This window comes from Bos indicus, chromosome 1 (genome assembly GCF_029378745.1).
Source record: "Bos indicus isolate NIAB-ARS_2022 breed Sahiwal x Tharparkar chromosome 1, NIAB-ARS_B.indTharparkar_mat_pri_1.0, whole genome shotgun sequence".
Taxonomy (NCBI): Eukaryota; Metazoa; Chordata; class Mammalia; order Artiodactyla; family Bovidae; genus Bos; species Bos indicus.
This window is the reverse complement of record NC_091760.1, coordinates 95,224,073-95,248,125: the sequence shown is the minus strand read 5'-3', so window position 1 is coordinate 95,248,125 and position 24,053 is coordinate 95,224,073. Positions and strand designations below refer to the sequence as shown.

At 40.5% G+C, this 24,053-nt stretch overlaps 1 protein-coding gene across 3 annotated transcripts in view; it reads right to left on the bottom strand.

Annotated features, from left to right (window-relative positions):
* Positions 1-24,053, bottom strand: part of NCEH1 (neutral cholesterol ester hydrolase 1) — a 92,417-nt gene that overhangs the window by 26,144 nt on the left and 42,220 nt on the right. The window contains exon 2 of one of the 3 annotated variants that reach the window (XM_019959499.2): positions 10,898-10,968. The exons of the other annotated variants lie outside the window; for them this stretch is intronic. The gene's annotated coding sequence lies outside the window, so the exon portion shown is untranslated. The remainder of the gene's footprint in view (positions 1-10,897; positions 10,969-24,053) is intronic. 3 annotated transcript variants of the gene reach the window in all.

Sequence of the window (24,053 nt, the reverse complement as noted above, 5' to 3'; positions counted from 1 at the left end):
GTCAGCTTTGTTGTCACCTGAGCCAAACTCACCAACCCTCAGCATTTGAATTCTTACATGCAATTGCCACTATGCTTGAGGACTCACTGGCCACTTTCAATAAAATAACACAATGTATCTATCTTTCTTTCCTTGAGCTTGCAGAGTATTTTCTTATATGAGATCTTCTTTGATCTTCAGATAATCTCTGAGTGGGAAATATGTCACTAGTCTTGTTTTATGAAGTAGGCTTAGGAATTAGCTGAATGTGCCCATCTTGCTGGTTAATTGGAAGTTCTGCAACTCAAACCTGGGAACTGTGAATTCCAGTTTTTAGTCCCTTTCCTCACCCTAAATTAGCACATCACATTTCCAATAACATACTAGGAGTGAAGGAAGAATACTTTATTTGAATACACATAAAAGACTCTTTGCGACCCCATGGACTGTAGCCTACCAGGCTCCTCTGTCCATGGGATTTCCCAGGCAAGAGTACTGGAGTGGTTTGCCATTTCCTTCTCCAGGGGATCTTCCTGACCCAGGGATCGAACCCAGGTTTCTCACATTGTAGGCATACGCTTTACTGTCTGAGCCACCAGGGAAGATCCCAACTTTATCTCCTAGTGGCTCTCAAACCTTGAAGGGGAGCAGCTGAAGATTTAACAGTGTGCTTCTGTAGAATATGAAACAGAACACTGATGATTAGTGAAATATTTAATGCCATCATAAGATCAAGAAGACAATGTCATGAGTAGAAATAAGAGCTATATGTAGTCTGCAATACACCATAATACAGCTTCCCAGCACATGCATAGAGCACACTGTTATGCCTTGAAGAGGACACAGATGTGCTATGACACTGATCCTCTCTGTCCCTGGGCAGCCAAGTTCCTGAGCCGTTTACCCCACTGTCTCATATAAAATATTATTACTGTATACATATGCCCTGCCATGAAAAGAGCTGGAAAGACTGCATTATAGAACAATTAGCCAGTGTTCATGAAAAGCAAGAACCAGAAGCGATTTATCTAACCATGAACAGTTTTTCCAGCAATTCCATTAATATCTATTGGCTGCCAATATATGCAACAGCAAAGCAAATGAATATTAATAAAATAACTCAATTTCAGTGTGTATCGACCAATTTATTGAAAAAGTTAAAACAACTTTTACTGTTCTTGATATGAAACAAATAAATGTGTTTGTGCACACACACACATATACAGAGGAGTCTAATCATAAGATTAAAGGTTTAAAGTCTTTGGCAAACTAGGAAGAGGTAATCATCATTTGAGTTTTGTGGTAACACATCAGTCTAATGGGGGAATGCGGAGATTCACTGGGACCTAGTTGAGAATCTCTGTATTCACTAAGATTTCTAGACTTCACATGATAAACCCTTGTGAATTAACAGAGAACACACAAGATCAATTCTATTTCTCACAGCCAAAGTTGCTCAATAGGCATGAAACAATAAAATATGAAGAAAGAAATGGCAGGCTTGCCTCAGTTACTTTATGGACTACATTTTTTGCTTTTAGCTAAATGAAGACTTTATTAAATATTTAAAACAAATTATATGAGTTTCTTCACTAAAGGAAAGCTGTAAAACAAGTGAACTGTCTTTACAAAACAGATTACAGTAGATTATTCATTTTACATAGAATCCACCCCTGGTTTCCCTTATGTATTGCATGCTCTGATTGCATGCAGACTTACCTCAATCTGCCCATACCTTTCCTAAAGCACTTCTACTGTATTAGCTTATGATCACTGACATTAAATGGGGTTTCTGAACAACTATCTGCATTGTTCACAACATCGACAAGGGACAAAAGTGCTCATTGGAGAAGGGACAGTTTGTTTATGAAGGAGAAAAAGGTAAGTAGATGCATCTTAGGCTAGATGGGTGTAAAAATTGTGCTAATATTTGGAATTCATTGATAAATTTGAGAATGAAAAATCATTATCCTACAGATAATAGTGAGTTTGTTTCAAAATTTGAAAATAGAGATAATCAAACAGTAATCTGTCATTAACCAATTTATTATTACTATTATTAATAATAGTTATCACTGCCTGAGTGCCTACAGTGTAAGGAGAGGTTGTTGAATTCTGGCTACAGTTCTATTATTTTCCTCCTTCTGAGGAAGAGAGAAAAGAAGCTTAGAGATTAACCAGTATAGAAGCTGGATTCCAGGAACTATGAGAGGGCTGCAGGACATACAGAATTACCCTAGAGATGCTTGTTGAGAACAGTGTGCGCACAGGAAGCTGCTCTGAAAACTATCCAGGATAGGATGACATTCTCATGTGTATGTGATATTGTGTGGCATGATAAAACTGTGAATGGTATGCAACGTTTCCCCCTAATATCAATTGCTTTCCTTAGCTTTTCTCACTGCTCCCCTCCTATCCCTACTGTCTGGCAAATAAAATCAGTAGCCAAGCCTTTCTGTAGTTGTTACCTCAAGGAAGGGATATGAGAACAAATAGCAAAGAAACAGGAGTATTTTCCTGCTTTTAATTTTCAAAAGCCTACATCCTTTGGAAAATTGAAACAAAAAACACATCAATTTAGAAGACTGCATGATGAATAAGAAGTCGCCTGAACAGAAAGTGAATCTCCAAACTAGGTGGTGGCAGATGGAAGGAGAAAGTATTGGAGATGAAATGAGGAATGTAAGGATTGATATCTGAGATTCAACGAAAAAAGAATCTTGGGACACAGCAACCCTCAGATATGTCTATGGAATCTGAGAGCAATAGACATGTGTCTCATGCCCAAGACAGAACCCTGGAAAAAGGCAAGACTCTCGGGAAGACTGACTTCAGGATATGTCTAGGAAGGTGGTGCCTCAAATGACCTCAGAGAGCTCCTTGGGCTCCAGATGGTGCAGGAGCAGCAGAAGAATTCCATGTGCCCCAAAGGCACAAAAATAGCAAGGTTGCATGAATGTCTTGCAGACGTTTCTGAGACAACTCCATTATCCCCGGCCCATGATGCATTCTCAAGGGTCCAACAGGAATAGAAGAGAGCACTAATAGATCTGAAAGGCTCTCATAAGTAAGAACAAAGGATATCCCAGGGCAACTTGTAGGAACCAAACACCAAGGACCAGGTGGAACAGGAATGTGGGCTAAGGATGTGTACCCAAATGCCTCCCCCCACCACCCAAAGTATTATGTCTCAACATATAAAACACCCCAAAACCTGAAAGAAAACAGTGATGGAGGAATACCTAAATTCATTGGAATTAAGTTCTACCTAAAGAATAAAGGCTTGAAATATAGATCAAGTTATACTTCTTGCATTGAGTTCATGAAATGAGATTCAGATCCACCCAAGAGACATTCTCAAGTTGTTGTTTCCTGAAACCTTTTTAGAAGTAGCCAGAAAACTCCAGTAGCACAAAGAAGCATTCCAAGCGTTAAGAGTTTAATGGGTTGTGAATTGACCCAGTCTTGGCTGGCTTAAGTACCCTAAGGCAATGCTAGATGTCTTAAAACTTGCCCCATAACTATTCCAGGATCTAGAAGGGAATTCTGCCTGAGGAGGTGGAGATACTCATTACACCTTACTAGAACCAGTTATACAAAATAGGTTGGCCACGGGTTCCCTACTGGGTCTGACGACCAAAGGTCATAGGACAAGCAAAATGAAAGGAAGTCAAGCAAAAACTATACTCTGCTTAAATTATACTCTGTTCATTTTTGTGTTTATGAATGGGATTGTTCTCTGCTAATTCATTTATCATTCAAATAAGAAAATATATTCAATGGACAGGGAAACTTAAGGGGGAGAAAAAGACAATCTTCTGGAGCTTAGAGAAATAGAAGAGAACCAAGAACTGTAAATGAATAGCTGATGTTAGTTAGTTAAGTAATACAAGTTTAGTAAGAGAAACCTAGATAAAGGGTTGCACAAGCCCAGAGAAGGAAGGAATTACTTGTGCCTCTTCTTGATGAGATGAAATTCAGTAAGGCATCTATTTTGAATTGTGCCTTAATAGAAGATGAAGGGGCTTCCCAGGTGGCTCAGTGGTAAAGAATCCACCTGCCAATGCAGGAGATTTGGGTTTAATCCTTGGGTCGGGAAGATCCCCTGGAGAACGAAATGGCAACCCACTAAACATTCTTGCCTGAGACAATCCCATGGACAGAGGAGCCTGGCAGGCCCCAGTCCATAGGGAGCAAATAGTCAGACATGATTGAGTGTACACACACACAAGATGAAGTGCGAACAGTAAGGAAAAGGATAGGAAACCAAGATGTGAAAGTGTTTGACAAATGCCTATGGGAAGAAAATGTAATCAAGGGAAGTGGAGGCATGCAGAGCATGGCAATAAAGGCTCAATGTAAGAGGCATGTCAGTGTCAGGTTTTATTTCCGAGGGGTCCAAAAACACTGCTGACAGTGACTTCAGCCATGAAATTAAAAGACGCTTGCTCCTTGGAAGAAAAACCATGACAAACCTAGACAGTATATTAAAAAGCAAAGACATCACTTTGCTGACAAAGGTCCATATAGTCAGAGCTATGGCTTTTGCAGTAGTCAAGTACAGATGTGAAAGCTGGACCATAAAGAAGGCTGAATGATGCTTTTGAATTGTGGTGTTGGAGAAGACTGCTGAGATCCTTGGACTGCAAGGAAAACCAACCAGTCAAACCTAAAGGAAATCAACCCTGAATATTCATTGGAAGGACTGATACTGAAGCTCCAGTACTTTGGCCACCTGATGCAGTCAACTCACTAGAAAAGACCCTGATAATGAGAAAGACTGAGGGCAAAAGAAGAAGGCAGCAGAGGGTGAAAATGGTCGGATGGCATCACTCAATGGACATGAATTTGAAAAAACTTCAGGAGATAGTAAAGGACAGGGAAACCTGGCATGCTGTAGTCCATGGAGTTGCAGAGTCAGACATGACTTAGAGACTGAACAATAACAAGAGTCATGTCAAACACCAAAGTCAGTAGCATAGACTCCACAGTGATGCCTGGGTTAAAGGCTCAGCTTCCCCAACTGCCAGCAGTGGGATCTCAGGAAAGTTACTCATCCTCTCTGTGCTTCAATTTCTCATATATAAAACAGAAATAATAATACTAATTGGTTGAAAAGATTGTTGTGATGCTTAAAAAAGTAAAAACAGGTACTAGAATAGTACCTGGCTTTTACTAAGCCTTCTATTGTTACTGTCACATCACTGATCTGGAAAATCCTGCATGATGAAATGTGGGTCCAGGGATAGACAGCCCCATGTTTCCAGGGAAACTGAGATGATCGTTTTTTTCCCATTACATAATTTGTTATTAGGACCACAATGATTACCTGAAATTATTACAGGTTAAAAAGATGTAAAATTGTTATCTCTAAAAAGTTCACTTGTATGCTCATGTCAAAGTGGGAGGGAGAGGTGGGGGAAAGTCCTAGTACACTCCACACACATCAATAACTCAGTGTGTGATCAACTTTCAACACAAACCAACCACATTAGATACCTGGAGCATCTATTATAACTCACTACCTACTTCACTTCTCACATTCAAAAGTTGGTATTCCACACAAGTGGTTCTCCAACTTTTCCTGTTGATGGCCATTTCATCCTGTCAAGCAGTTTTCTAATTCTCCTCTCCAGATTCTGCCTTTTTCCTGCCTGTTATAGGACAACAATTTCATAGAACAAACTTATCTGCATGACCATAAAGTCACATTTAAAAGAAAATGTATTTATTTTGACTGCTTCAGGTCTTAGATGCAGCACTTGGGGATCTTCAGCTGTGGCACATGGGTTCTTCTCCGGGGCACCTGGGCTTCTCTCTAGTTGTGGCCTACAGGCTCAGTAGTTATGGTGCATGGGTTTAGTTGTCTCACGGTATGTGGGAGCTTAGTCACCCCCTCAAGGATAGAACCCATGTCCCCTGCACTGAAGGTGGATTCTTAACCACTGGAGCACCAGGGAAGTCCCAGTCACATTTTTTTTTTTTTATTTTTTGATTGAAGGATAATTGCTTTACAGAATTTTGTGTTTTTCTGTCATACATCAACAAGAATCAGCCATAGTCTGGTCACATTTTTTAAACATTGTAAAATCTGAGTATACTTTAAAATGCATATTTATTTATTTCTATCGGTGTGCAAATTACATGACCTGCACTTTTAAACACTGTACAGATCACCTGTGACTCACTAACGCAGTACTTTTTTTCTACAAACAACTTCAATGTTTGTGTCAAGAAACTACCAAAAGTCAGGTAACAATAATTCAACAGGTATTAAACAGGCCCTGACTAGTATGTGTAAGGACTTCCCAGGTGGCGCAGTGATAAAGAATCTGCTTGCCAATCTGCTTCCCTGGGTCAGAAAGATTCCCTGGAGTAGAAAATGGTAACCCACTCCAGTATTCTTGCCGGGAAAATTCCATGGACCGAGGAGACTGGTGGGCTATAGTCCTTGAGGTTGCAAAGAGTTGGACACCACTGAGGACTGAGCATGCACGCACAGAGTACATGTAAAGATTCTGCTATATGTGACAGCAATACAAAGATAGGTGAAAGATGGACTCAGAACTTAGGCAGTTAAGAATTCAAATCTTGACTGACTGCTGCAAATTTCCATCTGTCTTTAAGCTTTCAAAGTTAACTAAACTTTCTCTGACTTTAGCTTTTAAGGGAAATCCTCTGATTTTAAATCATTGATTCAGATCATTTTTTTTAAAGTTGCAGACCAAACAAAACTTGCCTGCAGGCCAAATCTGGACTAAACCACCAGCTGCAACTTCCAATGTAGAAGATGATGCAGTCTGACTAAAGGTGCAGCTGGAAAAATGGTGGCAGGTGAAATGCTCTTAGTTGTTAATGGTTAAACAGAAAGGATTTTGGACACTCTTTTTAATGAGACTATATTTTGGGCAAAATGATGCAGCTGAGGTGCACACAGTAGATTGGCGAGAGGAGACTAGAGGACCACAGCCATAGCATTTGGCAACTGTTGACAGGAAGAAAATGAAGGTCTGCCCCAGGAGAATATAAGGGAGGGAATACATTCAAGAGGTATCACTGAGGCAGTTGATGCACCTTGGTAACTGCACACAGAGTAAGATATGGCATCAGGAAGCAGGCTGGTAGGACACAGGCAAAGGACTGAAAGGCCCTGGAAGTCTTCACTTAGGGTATGAGAAACACAGAATACAGGCAGAAGAACAATCAGGAAAGGTAAGAAAATTCCGTTTTAAAATTATTCCATTTAAAGGACATCTAGGTAGACAGGTATAAAAGAACATCTAGGTAGACAGGTATAAAAGACAGAGTCAGAGATTCAAGGAGGCAAGGCCTGGAGGAAGAGCTCACAGGTATCTGCTAATAACGCAGACAATTGTAAGACTCAAGAGATCTAGCAAAGAAACAAAACACAGTGACAAGGAAATAGACCAAGGAGGAAACTATGCTTTTCCTAGCCAGGAGAAGTTTTGGGCACACTGTGGAGGCATAATCCAATTATTTCAATAGTCTCATCACTGCCAGCTCTGCCCTCTGACTACTGCTCCCTTAAGAGATCTAATGATTGCCAACCTCCTGGGTATTTCAAGATCTTCTAATGCCTTCTGTTCCAACCTGCAGAGAATTCCCATGATCATGATTGCTCAAACCAAGCAGCAAAAGTGTCAGTCCAGGCTAAGTGATACTAAGAATTATAGCACCATTATCAGCTTATGATATGATGCAGAAACTTAAAAAATAGAGATACATGACTTAAAGGACAAAGATATGTATAACTCAGTTCAGTTCAGTTCAGTTCAGTCACTCAGTCATGTTCGACTCTTTGCAACCATATAACTAGACTTCAAGAAAAGAGAATCTCTCATCTGGTTGCCTGGAGGCAGTATCAGCTGATTAAACAGAGTTTAATAGAGACATTACTTTGCCAACAAAGATCCGTATAGTCAAGGCTATGGTTTTTCCAGTGGTCATGTATGGATGTGAGAGTTGGACTGTGAAGAAAACTGAGCGCCGAAGAAGTGATGCTTTTGAACTGTGGTGTTGGAGAAGACTCTTGAGAGTCCCTTGGACTGCAAGTAGATCCAACCAGTCCATTCTGAAGGAGGTCAGTCCTGGATGTTCATTGGAAGGACTGATGCTGAAGCTGAAACTCCAGTACTTTGGCCACCTCATGCAAAGAGTTGACTCATTGGAAAAGACCCTGATGCTGGGAGGGATTGGGGGCAGAAGGAGAAAGGGACGACAGAGAATGAGATGGCTGGATGGCATCACCAACTCAATGGACAGGAGTTTGGGTAAACTCCAGAATTTGGTGATGGACAGGGAGGCCTGGTGTGCTGCGATTCATGGGGTCACAAAGAGTCGGACACGACTGAGCAACTGAACTGAACTGAACTGAGTGAGTGATCAGTAGGCTGGACAAGGAGAGAAGGGTGGGAAAAGGCACACAGATGTTTGTGGTTGTGGAGCACGTGTTCTACACTTGTGCCTTCTGCCCATCACCTTTACTTTGCTTTACAAATGTTCAGCATCCTCCTCCTCTAGTAAGGAAAATATATTGAAGTCCTCTTTCCTACTGTCGCCTAGATTACAAGGATAAAAACGTCCTTTTATTTACTGAGGGTTGGAGATCTCTAATCCAATCCAACTCTGATGAAAGGACGGGCTCTGTTGGGAGGCTCTAGGCCATATGGTGCATGCATGCACAGTTGTTCAGTTGTGTCTGACTCTTTGGAATCCCTGAGACTATAGCCTGCCAGGCTCCTCTGTCTTTGGGATTTTCCAGGCAAAAATACTAGAGAGGGTTGCCATTTCCTCCTCCAGGGGATCTCCCTGAACCAGGGATGGAACCCAATAGGTTCACCAATGATATCATGACCCTACTGCCCACATCAATGACATATTTGGCTTCTGCAGGTATTAAAAAACTTGTTCTTTCTTGAAGCTTTCTTCCTTCTATATTTCACCAGTCTCTTGCCACATTAATAATTAATTCCTCCTTTTTCTCTTTTGGATATTTTATTGATTTTTTTTCCTTCCTTTCCTGTCCACTGGCCCTATAAATGATGGTGGCCTAGAGCATTCCATGGACTGTACAGTCTATGGGATCGCAAAGAGTTGGACATGACTGAGTGACTTTCACTTTCATCTGGTTAAGGAACCTTCCTATAGTTGTCCTTTCTCCCTTTTTTCCTTTAGTCAGCATTCATAAAATAAACCTTCTGGACCATACTCTGAGAATAGGCATGGACTAAAAGAGTTCTAGCAAAGCACTGGAGGGAATTATTAAGCCAACCTGTGAAGCACAAATATAATTATGTATTAATAACAGTAGGGTTCTCTGATGAGACTGCTCTATTACATTTCTTATTTGTTCATTCCTCCATCTAAGATTTTCTTATAAGCTACAAAACAAACCTGATGAAAACCTCACCACCACTCACTGATAAGATAACCTAGAAGAGAGAAAGGCAAGAACTCAGAGGCATCTGACACCCTAACCCCTTCTCCCTAAAGCCTTCAGTTTGTTCTCTCATTGCAGTTCAAGCTGGGAGAGCACAAAAAGGAGAAGCTGGTCTCTTTCCAGTGCCTAAACATGTTTGTTTACTTTTCACTATTGCACAGAAGATAATTTCTGTATTGCCAAAGTACTTGCTTAGCTCCAAAAGTCCTCTAAATTTGAGGGGGATAACAGCTCATACATATTGACATTTGCACACAGGCAAATGGAGTCACGAAGAGTCAGACATAACTTAGCAACTAAACAACAACAAATCACTCTTCTTCACGTGAAGTCTCAGGCCACAAGTGGTCCATGAAAGGTGTCACATAGGCATGAAGTGGGGGCCTGGACTGGAACCCACTCTGGCTCTGGAAACCTCAGCCATCATCCTCAACTGTCACTCACTAGTCAATTGATTCTCAAACCTACTTCATGAAACTGGAAGACATTACATCTGGAACGACCCTTAAGTTTCCCATATTACACAAAGGGAAACTGAGGCCTGGAATGGATATGTGACTCTCCCAAGATCAGCAGCTCTAGCCATGAACCCTCTGGGCTGAGGAGGCCCCTCCATCTGCCCCTTTTTTCTCAGCTCTTCCTCACCAGCACGTTTCTTTCTCAAGCCTTTTAGCAACTTGAGACAAGATCTGAGACTTGGAGATCAAATTTTTTTTCCAGTGTCCCATGTCCATGGTCATAAACAAATGTCCTTCATGAGGCTACACAAGCTGCAAAAAGCCTCCCTTATTGCCAGGACAAGTAGTATTTGTTTTCATCTGAGTGTTCCAAATAGCAGCTGACTCAAGGCAGCACAAAAGAATTAAACTTCTAAACAAAACCTCCTAAACTTCCTCTGCTATAGACAGTACAGAGCTTGCCCACTCATGCCCTCTGCCTGACTTCACAAGTGTGTTACACAAGATACTGCAGGAGTTGAGTTAATCTTTTGCTCTATGTAAAGTGCAGAGAAGAAAATTTGATATCTCTTTGAAAAACTGTTTATTAAATGGCATATAGACCCAAAAGATAAAAGGCAAATGATTTTTATAGATATTAACTACACGTCAGAAGAGCCAGATTCAGATGCTAACTATAGTAAGCTAAGATCTCTTTGTGTATATTGAGAATGTGATTATAATAATTCAACAGATACTATATAAAATACAAAATACATAATAAAGTATAATATTTATAATAATTATTCTGTATATTGCTTTACAGTTTATAATCATTTGAACTTTCTGAATTTCACAAGAACCTGTGAAACAGGAAGAGCAGATATTACATTTTTTGTTTGTTTGTTTCAGGCTTAGAAACGTTAAATGCCTTGCCCAGGATCAAAGAACTCCAAGTGACAAAGTACTAGAACCCAAAAGCCCAACTAATTGCCCTATCCCTCTGAATGTTATTACTTACAGGTCAGAAGAAAATCACAACTAAACCACTGTTTAAAGCTGAGTTTCTCCCATCACACAGGTTTTGAACACCTAAACAAATAAAAAAGGCCTAAAATCAGGCTGGAGAGTGCAAGAAGGTCATGAAATTTATCTCACCCTACCAGCTACAACTTCTCTTTGCCAGCAGATCTTCTGGGCTGGGTAGCAGGACTAGTTTGCCTAGGTAAACAGTGCCTAAGGAAACTGGCATCAGTGCAAAAGCCAATGGCTCTACAAGCAATTGGAATTTCTACAGCCAGCAGTTTCAAGTTAATACAGCTCAGTCACTTGTTGGCCTGAGGCATTAGGAGACAGGCTGGACCACCGGGCTCAGGAAGGAGAGCAGAAGGCAGGGCTGTTGTGAAAGAATAAGTGTTCCCCAGTGATGGAGGTTTTACTTTTACCCCAGGAGAGGCTTCTCAATTTAACAGATTCAGGAAATTGAAACAATTTACTCTTTACAAACTTTTATTCATGATTCATAGCTACAACAATCTAATGTGGTTAATGCATAACCTATTAAGTCTAAGTCAAATATCTGTACAGCAGATGAGATAACTATACAGTGGTCCTCAGTACCCACAGGGGATTGATTCCAGCACCACCACCTCCAGCACATACCAAAATCTGTGGGTGTTCAAGCCCATTATATAAAGCGGCATAGTGCAGTAGGCCCTCCACATCCAGAGCTTCAAGGATAGAAAACTGATCCAGGTGAGCAACAGCAGAAACTAAGGACTGACTGTACTTCTGTCCTAACATAAATTTATAAGTTACATATCCCATCATAAGGAAAATGGTCCATGTCTATGATATGACTTTGAATCTCTCTTTACGATACATTTAAAGAACATCTATTCCTCCTCTCTTGCTTGAGCCTCCTCCCCCACCCCCGTTTCAATCCTAGGGAAGTGAAAGTCTGGTCCCAACAAAAGATATAGAGCCCAAATGAAGAGACAAAAGGAGTTTGGCACACCAATAGGTTAGTAAATTGTTTGGTTTAAAAATACACTTAAAAAAAAAAAAAAGATCCAAAATCCAAACTATAATATAAAAACAGTAGAAGTTATAAGACATATCCTGTTTGCTAATATAGTCTCATTTAACACACTGCATTTTTAATTTACGTATCTTGTTCATGAACATAACCAAATCTTTGAGTCCAACAGTGATATTTATGGAGCTCTGTAGTTCTACCAATATCTTGGATGGCACTGCAATTTCCCTGAAAAGAAGTGTTACTTCTCTATGGTTTAAATTATGTTTTCCCCAAGGAAATGTGGTTCTTTGTGAACTGCATTTGAAGGAATGGAGCAGAGAACTCTTACACAATATAGCAATTTATACTTATTCTTTGATGGCTAATTCTAAAATAAGATCCCTTACATTATTTACCATAAATATACTGATATCTATTATTTATAATAGAGTGGGGTGAAGCTGGAATACACAAAAAAGCTTAATAATCAATAGAATGCCTTAAGGCAACTTTGTTCCTTAGAGGTAGCAAGGTCACAATATATTTAATTTATATTTTAAAGTATGTCCTTCTACTTTTTGTATCAAAGAGAATTCTTTTTGTAAACAAAAATAATTTAAAGAAGTTTTTCTCAGCTGGAAAGCTGATGGTCCTCCCTATCAGCTGCTTTGGAATGCTTTGAGAATAAACGACGTTTTAATCAGCTCACACTTCAACAGCTTTAACAATAATACAAAAGTGTTGAGGTCCTTTAATGGACCGGAACTTGGTGGTCCAAAGTCAACAATAAGAAAGTAAAGGAGAGAAAGAGGCTGATATTCCTTGGTTTACACTGAAAGCCAAGAAAGCCCCTGCACAGGGCTTGCTCTGTTCACGGAGGCCTCAGGCACCCTCTCAATGGGGTGAAGGCGCAGAGCACCTTCTCGAGAGGGTCTTAGAAGCCTGGGCAGGAAAGTGAACTCAGAGAGCCTCTGCACTCCAGGGAATCAGCCTGAAAAAGAGAGAGAGGGAGAGAAAGAGAAAGAAAGAAAGAAAAAGAAAGACACGGGGACCAGAGCTCTGATGGAGCAAAGGTGTTTTAATCAACATGGTGTGGGCATATATACTGTCTTACAAGGTAGTTATTCTCAGCAAAGGTAAAGATTAAAATTCCAGACTTACAAAACATAGGCGATCCATATTAAAGAGAGAGAGAGTTGTAAACAATCACTTTTACCGTATGGTTCACAAGAAGGAAGAGGGTACTTATCACCATATAGAAACACTAATGAAGGAAATGCCTGGATTCCTCAGTCCTGGGAGAGGCTTGCCTCTCCTTCAGGAATTAATAAGGAACAGAGAATCCCTGACAGATCCAAAACAGCACACAGGAAGCTTCCTGACACAAAAGTATATATATATATAACTAATTCATTTTGCTTTACACCTATAACTAACACAACATTGTGAATCAACTATACTCTAATAAAAATTTTTTTTAAATACACTTATTTTTAAGAGAAGGTGATTGAGAACTGGTTCTTTTGTGCCTTATCTCTATTATCCTCATTACATAATCAGGAAAGTTGTCTAGTCCGAGATTACACAAAAGGTGTTTCCTAGACTGGCAGCATCTGAACACAAATTCTTGTGGCTTACCTCTGGGAGTAGGACCCAGGAATGTCTCCAAGTAGTTATTCTGCACATTAGAATTGCCTATAGAGCCAGACATCCAGGAATGTGAAGTCAACTACGAACAAAGCTAGTGGAGGTGATGGAATTCCAGTTGAGGTATTTCAAATCCTGAAAGATGATGCTGGGAAACTGCTGCACTCAATATGCCAGCAAATTTGGAAAACTTAACAGTGACCACAGGACTGGAAAAGGTCAGTTTTCTTTCCAATCCCAAAGAAAGGCAATGCCAAAAAATGCTCAAACTACCACATAATTGCACTTATCTCACATGCTAGTAAAGTAATGTTCAAAATTCTCCAAGCCAGGCTTCAGCAATACGTGAACTGTGAACTTCCAGATGTTCAAGCTGGTTTTAGAAAAGGCAGAGGAACCAAATTGCCAACATCTGCTGGATCATCGAAAAAGCAAGAGAGTTCCAGAAAAACATCTATTTCTGCTTTATTGACTATACCAAAGCCTTTCAGTGTGTGGATCACAATAGACTGTGGAAAATTCTTAAAGAAATGGGAATACCAGACCACCTGACCTGCCTCTTGAGAAACCTATATGCAGGTCAGGAAGCAACATTTAGAACTGGACATGGAACAGCAGACTGGTTCCAAATAGGAAAAGGAGTACGTCAAAGCTGTATATTGTCACCCTGCTTATTTAACTTATATGCAGAGTACATCATGAGAAACACGGGGCTGGAAGAAGCATGAGCTGGACTCAAGATTGCCAGGAGAAATATCAAGAACCTCAGATATGCAGATGACACCACCCTTAATGCAGAAAGTGAAGAGGAACTAAAAAGCCTCTTGATGAAAGTGAAAGTGGAGAGTGAAGAAGTTGGTTTAAAGCTCAACATTCAGAAAACTAAGATCATGGCATCCGGTCCCATCACTTCATAGGAAATAGATGGGGAAACAGTGGAAACAGTGTCAGACTACTTTGGGGGGCTCCAAAATTACTGCAGATGGTGATTGCAGCCATGAAATTAAAAGACACTTACTCCTTGGAAGGCAAGTTATGACCAACCTAAACAGCATATTAAAAAGCAGAGACATTACTTTGCCAACAAAGGTCTGTCTAGTCAAGGCTATGGTTTTCCAGTGGTCATGTATGGATGTGAGAGTTGGACTGTGAAGAAAGCTGAGCGCCAAAGATTTGATGCTTTTGATCTCTGGTGTTGGAGGAGACTCTTGAGAGTCCCTTGGACTGCGAGGAGATCCAACCAGTCCATCCTAAAGGAGATCAGTCCTGAGTGTTCATTGGTAGGACTGATGTTGAAGCTGAAACTCCAATACTTTGGCCACCACATGCGAAGAGTTGACTCACTGGAAAAGACCCTGGTGCTGGGAGGGATTGGGGGCAGGAGAAGGGGACAACAGAGGATGAGTTGGCTGGATGGCATCACCGACCTGATGGACATGAGTTTGGGTAAACTCCAGGAGTTGGTGATGGACAGGGAGGCCTGGCATGTTGTGATTCATGGGGTCGCGAAGAGTTGGACACGACTGAACGACTGAACTGAACTGATACTATGTGCTTGAGGACTTCCCAGGTGGTGCTGGTGGTAAAGAGCCCGCCTGCCAGTGCAGGAGACTTCAGAGATGTGGGTTTGATACTTGGGTTGGGAAGACCCCCTGGAGAAGAAAATTTCAACCCACTCTAGTATTCTCGCCTAGAGAATCCCAAGGACAGAAGAGCCCAACAGGCTTCAGTCCATAAAGTCGCAAAGAGACAGACATAACTGAAGTGATTTACCATGCACACACACTCTATTCAAAGTGTGCAACAGTCTCTCATCAGGCAGTTTTTATTGTGACTGATTTTCTTTGCAATGTGTGAAAGCCCTGGGACAGAGCTGCCAAGGGCAGGGCTTGCAAATGACAAGCCATAGAGGAACATCTGGCCTACACTGGCTTCCTTCAGGCTTGAATGATCCCTTCCCCTGAACCCTTTCTTATCCTTCAAGACACCTCCTCTCTGAAGTCTGCTTCCCTTCCACCCTTGGCACAGAACGGATTTCTCTGCACTCCGTGTGTCACACTGCGTGTCAACATGTAGCTTGAACGTATCTCCGTTTCTGCACCTCTCCTCTCTCAGTGTGAAGTTTGATTTGTATCCTGCTTCCCCGTCAACTCTTTGAGGGTAGGAACCCATTTGAAGACATCTGCATATTCGAGCAGCTAGTGCACAGAGATGAATGGATGCGGAGCAGGCCTGATGGCTGCTTCAAAGTTGCTGAACAGGAGAGGCTTATATTTCCCTGCATCCTTTGTGCAGGAGATCCGGTCACAAGCTTGCCCTCTTCCAGTCCTCCAGCCCCTCCCAGGCTTGGACCAGTTTCTTTCCCTGCAGCTGGGCCCCCACAGGAGCCACCCCTCCCCTTGGCCACTTCTCTAACTCCAAAGATTCGGGGAACTAAGGGCCCTCGGAGCTGAGCCAGATGGTGAAGGAGGTAGTGACGTGATGCCCAGTGCATGATGGAGAATGAGAGTGTGCTGGTCACTTGGTAGAGGAGCCTCAGGCCCTAGAAGAGAATGTACCAAAGCCTAAAAACGACTTCAGTGAGAGCTTGACTCACTCTGAAAAGCTGAGTCATTCCCCTCAAAAAGCTGCAGAAGCAACAAGATCAGATAGAAGTTAAATTTGAAAGAATTTCAATCTCTGGCAACAAGCATAATGACATCTGTAAACTCTTACTTGTCAAGATCCACTAGAACACAGGTAAAATGGAGGAACAGGCATGGACCTTAGAGGCTGAGGACTCAGGGACAAAGAGGTGGGAGGAGGAAGAAGAAGACAAACACAATGGGCCCAGGATCTCCCCTCCGAAGTGTCTGATGACTCAGAGAAGTAAGAAGGGACACAGGTTGAAGAGGAGAAAGAAAACCAAAGGAGAAAACAAAACAAAACCCAACTGAAGCATTTAGAAACATGGGTGGACTTAAGAAAGGCTCAGGTTTTTCATTAAAATACAATGTGAACTTGTTATGACATTATTGTGCTGTGTTGCATGCTGTGCTCAGTCGTGTCCAACTTAGTGCAACCCCATGGACTGTAGCCTGCCAGGATCCTCTCTCCATGGAATTCTCCAGGCAAGAATACCAGAGTAGGGTGCCATTTCTTACTCCAAAGCATCTTCGCAATCCAGCAATTGAACCCATCTCTTGCGTTTCCTGCATGGGCAGGCGGATTCTTTACCACTAGCGCCACCTTCATTTTTTCATATCTATTAAATTTCCTTAAAAACTGATTTGGGAAGAATTGCCTAGTCCAACCCCTTTGTTTTACAATCAAAGCTGAACTGATATCTAACCCAGGCCCTCTGCATTGGGAATGTGGAGTCTTAACCACTGGACCAAGAGCAAAGTCCCATATTATTTCATTTTTATCCTACATCCATTCAATATAGGATTGTGCTGGGTTTCCTCAGTTATACAGCTTTATGCAACACTGAACACTGGGACACAGGCCTGCAAAGCCATCCTAAGGATCCTTCCCAGGGCTTACAGGGAATTAGAGGAACAAGTGCAGAACATAATGTTCTGCATTTGACGATTTGAGGCGATTTGAAGGTGACTCTCCAGATAGGGGCTTTAGTCTCTAGGTGAAAGAGTTAGGTAAACCTGGGTCTCTCCTAAAACTTGCTGGTGCTTGCCAAACTACCCCCACTTCCTGTCCACACTTCCTTTTCATTTTCTCCAAGTTTTCCTAGTTGGTGCTAGAGATCTTACTAGGCTAAAAATCAAGGTCTCCTGTCCATTTTTTCTTGAGGGAGAGAGAGCTAAGAAGCAATAACACAAAGAAGGAGTTTTTAAAAAGTGGAAAACATGCTTTGCATAAAGAAAGATGGGCCAAGTGTTTGCACAAGCTGCTTGCTACTTTTGCTATGGGCATTTCCAGAACAATTGTAAAGTGAATAGACAATGATGGGAAGAATTAAAGAATGGATGTCAGATAGTATTCGCTGATGAGGGGCAGCCCAAAGTCTGCTAAACAGCTCCTTTATCCAACCAAACTCTCAGACCTACTTACAGTTCCCCTAACTGTTCATTCTTACCAACTTGCTTTTGTTCACATTTTATATTCTTTTCTTCCTCTTTCCCCTTTCACTCGCCTGCCTGCAATGTTATTCTGACGCATTCTTCAAGACACATCTTTGATTTTAACCCTCTCAAGGTCGATCCAGTCCTTCTCTGAGCTTACAGCCCTTGTTAACTCCACTGCCCATTTGAAAATTACCCATGTATACTTATTGCCTCCTGACACCTCTAGGTTTATGCATCTGTATGATTTTACTGGCTGTGTACATTATGTCTTGTTTCCCCAAGACATAGATTCTGAACCATTCAAGCATGGGAACCTTTTGGAACACTTGTGCAAAATTAAAAATATTTGTTAACTACATGAAACATTAAATGAGTGTTAACTGTAGAAAATAGGTCATGAACTCGTGTCTTCAGGGGTCAAGACAGTGCACACAAATAAGTAAAACAGATGTAAGACATCAGGAAGTGGGGAGGTTTGTGGCAAACTGGAAAAACAATGCCCTGAATAAGGAAGAAGCTGTGGGCCTCCCCAGGTGACTGTGTGATGTGGCAACTCTAGCCCAGTGCTACCAGATGATCTGATTTTTCAAGAAAAGTAGGAAGTGCAGATTATTGTGTGAGATATTTTTAATTTTAGGTGTTGGCAATGAAGTTTTAAATGTTTAATAAGCAGTATGGGCCAAAAATAACATATCTGCATGTCAATCTGTAGTTCTCAAGCTTGCTGTTTCAGTCAGATCACTTTTTTTTTTCATACAATGTCCTATTCCAAAACTTGGACAATAATAACAAAATTAAGGCATAAAAATAGATATCGTCGACTTTTTCGGTTTCATTTCACGTTTTAAATTGCAGTGACACATAGTAGTTTAAGTAGAAAGTAGTGACAGTGGGATTATGGAGAATCTGAATGAGAGCTATGGACCCTCCCAAGGACTGTACAGGCTGATGCACTTGTCTCTTTTTAAAAATTATTTTCCCTTAAAGAAGATGTGGTACATATATACTACAGTGGAATATTACTCAACAATAAAAATAAAGAAATATTGCCATCTCTGGCAATATGGATGGACCTAGAAAATATCACACTAAGTAAGTCAGACAAAGACAAATATATCACTTATATTGAATCTAAAAAACAATACAAATAAATGTATATAGAAAACAGAAACAGACTCACAGACACAGCAAACAAATTTATGGTTACCAAAGGAGAAAGGGAGTTGGGGAAGGATAAAAATAGGAATATGGGATTAACAGACACAAACTACTATACAAAAAATAGGTTAGCAACAAGGGTTTATTATATAACACAGGGAACTATATTTAATTTTTTGTAATAACTTATAATCGAAAATAATCTGAAAAAATATGCATAACTGAACCACTTTGCTGTACACCTGAAACACAATACTGTAAATCAACTATACTTCAAATTAAAAAATTCTTTTTCCCTTAAAGCCATACAGATTTCCTTCTCCTTGACTACAGTCTTGTTAGCAGTAATTATGGTCATTCTTGAGGGATCACAAAAAAAAAAGGGGGATAAAAACTAATTTTTCTGAGACAATTGGGTTAGAGTAAGAAGATAAAAGGAAAGTATGTTTAAGAGACTCTAATATGATATGACATATGAGTATGAAAGGAGGTCCAAACTGCCTTAATGCTACCTCCTTCTTGGCCCTCCCATCCCAAGGATGCCAGGAGGTGACATCCAGCTATTTATGACTGGGTGTTACAATGATCGGTGCCCAGTACTGTGCTAAGGGTCACTGGCCCTTCTCCATGAAGTTGTGAAAGTGAAAGTCGCTCAGTCATGTCTGACTCTTTGCAACCCCATGGACTATACAGTTCATGGAATTCTCCAGGCCACAGTACTGGAGTGGGTAGCTATTCCCTTCTCCAGGGATCATCCCAACCCAGGGATCGAACCCAGGTCTCCCACATTGCAAGCAGATTCTTTACCAGCTGAGCCACAAGGGAAGTCCACCATGCAATATAACCCGAGACTTATTACTCACTTGACAATACTCCCTATATAATTCTGTATACAAAATGAATCTAATTAGTGTAATATCTCTCTTTGGGATGTTTCATGGACCCTCTGAAGCATCCCAAAGTTAGCTAGAAATCTTCTTCATTAGAATGATTTAGGAAGCTTTGTCAACAAATATCAAAAAGGTTTAGAACACTCAGTCAGATAGGATTATTGAAGTTGACAGATGTGTTAAACATTTGGTGATAACCCACAGGTGCTCTGGACATGCAGATCCCATAATTCCAACAGGAGTGGAAGCTGACAGTTCTCACACAAACTGAAAACCAAAGCAGCTTCCATAGCATGTAAATCTAACCCTTACAAAGAAGTAAGGAGTTCACATATGTAATCTAACTGACCAAAAATACTTTTTACAACTACTTTCAGAGACTTTGGTTCACTCCTTTATACCCTTAATGGGGGCAAATCCTCTTTCCCTGAAGTTGGATTTTATTTCTGGTAAAGCCAAAGTTCCTCTAGATAACAAGACGTGTGATGAAGCTGAGGATCACACTTCATTCATAAACAAGATGAGACCATAAAGTAATGAGATGGACATTCACATGCACCTCATGAAATGACTTGAAATGAAATTTCTTAAAAAATATTTTAGACAAGTTCTGAGTACAAGCAAGGCATCATCATTAGATTAAAGCTTAGAGGAAGATACCTGGAGGAACAGGAACTTTGTTAACAAGCTCCTATATTTCCCTTTGAAGGGCAGCATAGCAGATTGCAAAGACCAAAGGACTGAAATAAAAACAAACACGTCTAAATTCCTTCTTAGCCGCTTACCAGCTGTATGCGTTTTGCAAAAATATTTTACTTGTCAAGTATTTTTTTTTAATGAAAGTTTCTTTATGGTGTTACAGTGAGACTGTAGGTAAATTTTTCTATTTTCTAAATTTTTATAGCATAATTATGTACCTCATGCTATATAAAATAATTCAGTCCTCGAATTTACTAAAGGAAATATGCTTTTAGGGAGAAAAAAATTTCAGTGGCTGTGATAGAGATTACATTCTCCACCCTCTGACATCTACCTACTGCTCAAACAACCTTTTACCTACTCATATTCCTACACACCACTGACCAGTACACACCTCTGCCTGTAAAACTTGCCTGTCCTGCCCACGTAGTATTTACTTTCCTCAAAGGTACAGAAAGCTGAACTGCAGGGCTCCATCTTCTAATGGAATTTCTCCTGCTTTACCAAATTCCAGTTCCTCCTTCAGTGACCATCTCAAATGTCCCCCTCCTCTGTGACACCTTGTCCAACTCACTTCTCAGACAGTTGCTCCTGCCTCAATGCTCTCTAAGACCTGGTTCAAGTTTCTAATTTTGACACTTGCTGTATTGTCATTATGAGTTTCAAGGTCTCCATCTTTGTCCCCCTTGGTCTATTATTATGCCTGATACATAATTAGTGCTCAGTATAATTGCTGATGATACCACTCTAATGGCAGAAAGTGAAGAGTAACTAAAGAGCCTCTTGATGAGGGCGAAAAAGGAGAGTGAAAAAACTACTTTAAACTCAACATTCAAAAAACTAAGATCATGGCATCCGGAAGACTCTTGAGAGCCCCCTGGACTGCAAGGAGATCAAACCAGTCAATCCTAAAGGAAATCAACCCTGAATATTCACTGGAAGGACTCATGCTGAAGCTCCAATTCTTTGACCACCTGATGCAAAGACCCTGATGCCGGGAAAGACTGAAGGCAAAAGGGAAAGGGGGTGATAGAGGATAAGATGGCTAGGTAGCATCACCTATTCAATGGATAGAAATTTGAGCAAACTCCGGGAAGTAGTGAAGAACAGGGAAGCCTGGCATGCTGCAGTTCGGGGTCACAAAAAGTCAGACACCACTTAGCAATTGAACAACATAACTGCTGAATGAATGGCTTATATTGCTGACTATACTTTCTTTCACTGTTGCTTCAAATTCCTGCTTTCTCAGGAACTTTACTCCTTATCATTTCCTATTTGGGCTCTTCATGGACAGGAAATAGGAATCGTGGGCAAAAGTAAGCACATTTTACTGGTTGGTCCTATTGATGATGATGCCTTATTTGAGAAGTAGGATGTACAGGGAAAATTTCCTGTCTGGTTTTTATCACCAATCTTCTTTATTGTGGAAGCTGTCCAGGGGCTTTGAATTACTTATCCTCAATTCACTTAGCAATTATGAGAGTATTTATCTTCTGCCAGGTACTTTTAGGAGCTAGGTACACAGCAGGGAAGCCCACAGACTTCCTCCCCTCACAAAGCTTCCAACCTAGCAGGGGAGACCATTACTTAGAGAGAGAAATTACTTAGAAGGAATAAAAGAAACAATCGCCAATAGCAATATGTTCTATGGAGGGAAAAATCAGGGTAGAACAAGAGAGGAAAATAGGGGTGAGATAGAAACTAGACTGGGTGGTTAAAACAAGAGGTTTCTAATCACAGACACCTAACCCATTTGATGAACATACAAGAAGTTCTCGTCTCATAAGGCACCACAGCTGCCAACAACTGCAGTGTTTCTTTCAAACTTTAAGCAAAGAAATACTTTCTGAAGCAGTACTTTAGCAACATAACAAGAAAAACAAAAATTTCTTTAAGTTGGTCTAAGGCAAAAAGCGTCTAAAACCAAACAACAGTAGAAAGACAAATTGTTTTTCAATCAAATTATGTTTTTGGCCACTAGAATTTAAATGTTATTCTACTAGTCTGTAACACAGAATATTTTTAATAAGTAGTTTAAAGCTTATTTCACCAAGTTGTACATTTTGTTGAAAAATCATATATTGGTTGTATGTTTTCATTATCATATTGGCTTACTTAAAGTTACCATAATTAAAATAGTGAAATATATCTTAATGACACAAGACTGAGATTAGTTCCACCTATGTCCTAGTTATGCAAAGATCTCCTTTACAAGTTTCATAGCTCTCTGAAATACAAAAGAAATAACTCCTGGGTATGTGTCCATGCTGTCCCATCTCAGGGATTTGCACCTGCTGTTTTCTTTTCCTGGAATGCCCTTCTTTCCACATCTGTGTGATGTGCTTCTTTTCATCCTTCCAGACTCAGCTGAGCCTGCACTCCCTCTGGGATCCTCTGCCTGAGTCCCCCCTGGCACACACACAGAGGCTTCTCTGCTGGGCTCCCATAGCACCCACTAAGTACCACGAACCATAGCACTTAGTAGGCCTTGTTGAGAGTGTTTCCTTGGTTTTTCCAAACTAGAAATGTGAGCACCTCAAGGTCTCTACAGTGTGTGACACCTCCTGGGTGATCAATAAATTGCTGAAAGCATACTGGTACTTTAGAGAAAGCATAATGCACCATTTTCCTCCATAAACAGAAAGAGGAAGAAGTGTAACAGAGCATAACACTATACATTAAGCATCATTTCAGTGGTTACAAAAGACCTTATGTAAACCCAGCTCTCCCACATGCACTAAAAACCACAGGAACCAATCTTTAAGGAGACACCTTTAAGGATCATAAGTATATAGAACTTAAAACATGCTACCCAGGATTGTTTCAGGTTCTCCGAAATCTGAAAATGGAAATAAAATAACAAAAACAAAAAATGGGGATGGGGAAGATAATGGCAGAAGACATTTAACCACTAACAACAATCAAATGAAAGTCCAACTTTTTAAGCAAAAATTCTAAGATTTCCCCAAAAACATACTTTTAGGGAGCCAGGAAATCATCTGGTGTGACCCTCATTGGAAAGCAGACAGGAAAAGCTACTTAGTCTATAAGAGTCCAGATTTTAAAATATGTTTCCACATAGTTGAATCAACCAACACAAATTTAAAGATAGTCATTTGAGGACGAAGAGTTTCTTGGCTTTTTATTTCCTCTTGTTTCTTAGTTTTATAAATATATTTTTTATTTTCAAATATACATTTACTTCTTTAATGTGCTACTGCTGCTAAGTCACTTCAGTCGTGTCCGACTCTTCGCGACCCCATGGACTGCAGCCTACCAGGCTCCTCTGTCCATGGGATTTGCCAGGCAAGAGTACTGGAGTGGGGTGCCATCGCCTTCTCCGAATGTACTACTAATAGTTATATATTGATAATTTTTATATATTTATATATAAACCTGTTTAGCACCTCAGTAATATCCATTGGTAAACTCCATGTCAGGTTCTTTTAATTACAAGCTATGAAGGAGTTTTTGGCTGTTTTCCATCATAAGTGATAGCTCAGTAACAACATGGCCAAAGTTAAAACGCTATTTTTGGCAGACATCTTTGAAATCATTCCAACAAAGAGGCTAAAGGCTGAGACGCTGAAATGTAAAAGCCACTGTTGCCTGAAAGTACGTTTTGTGGCTGACCCACTAAAAGGTCCACCAGGATGCCCAATGAAAGGGCTTGACTCCATCCTCAGATTTCTCATTTCT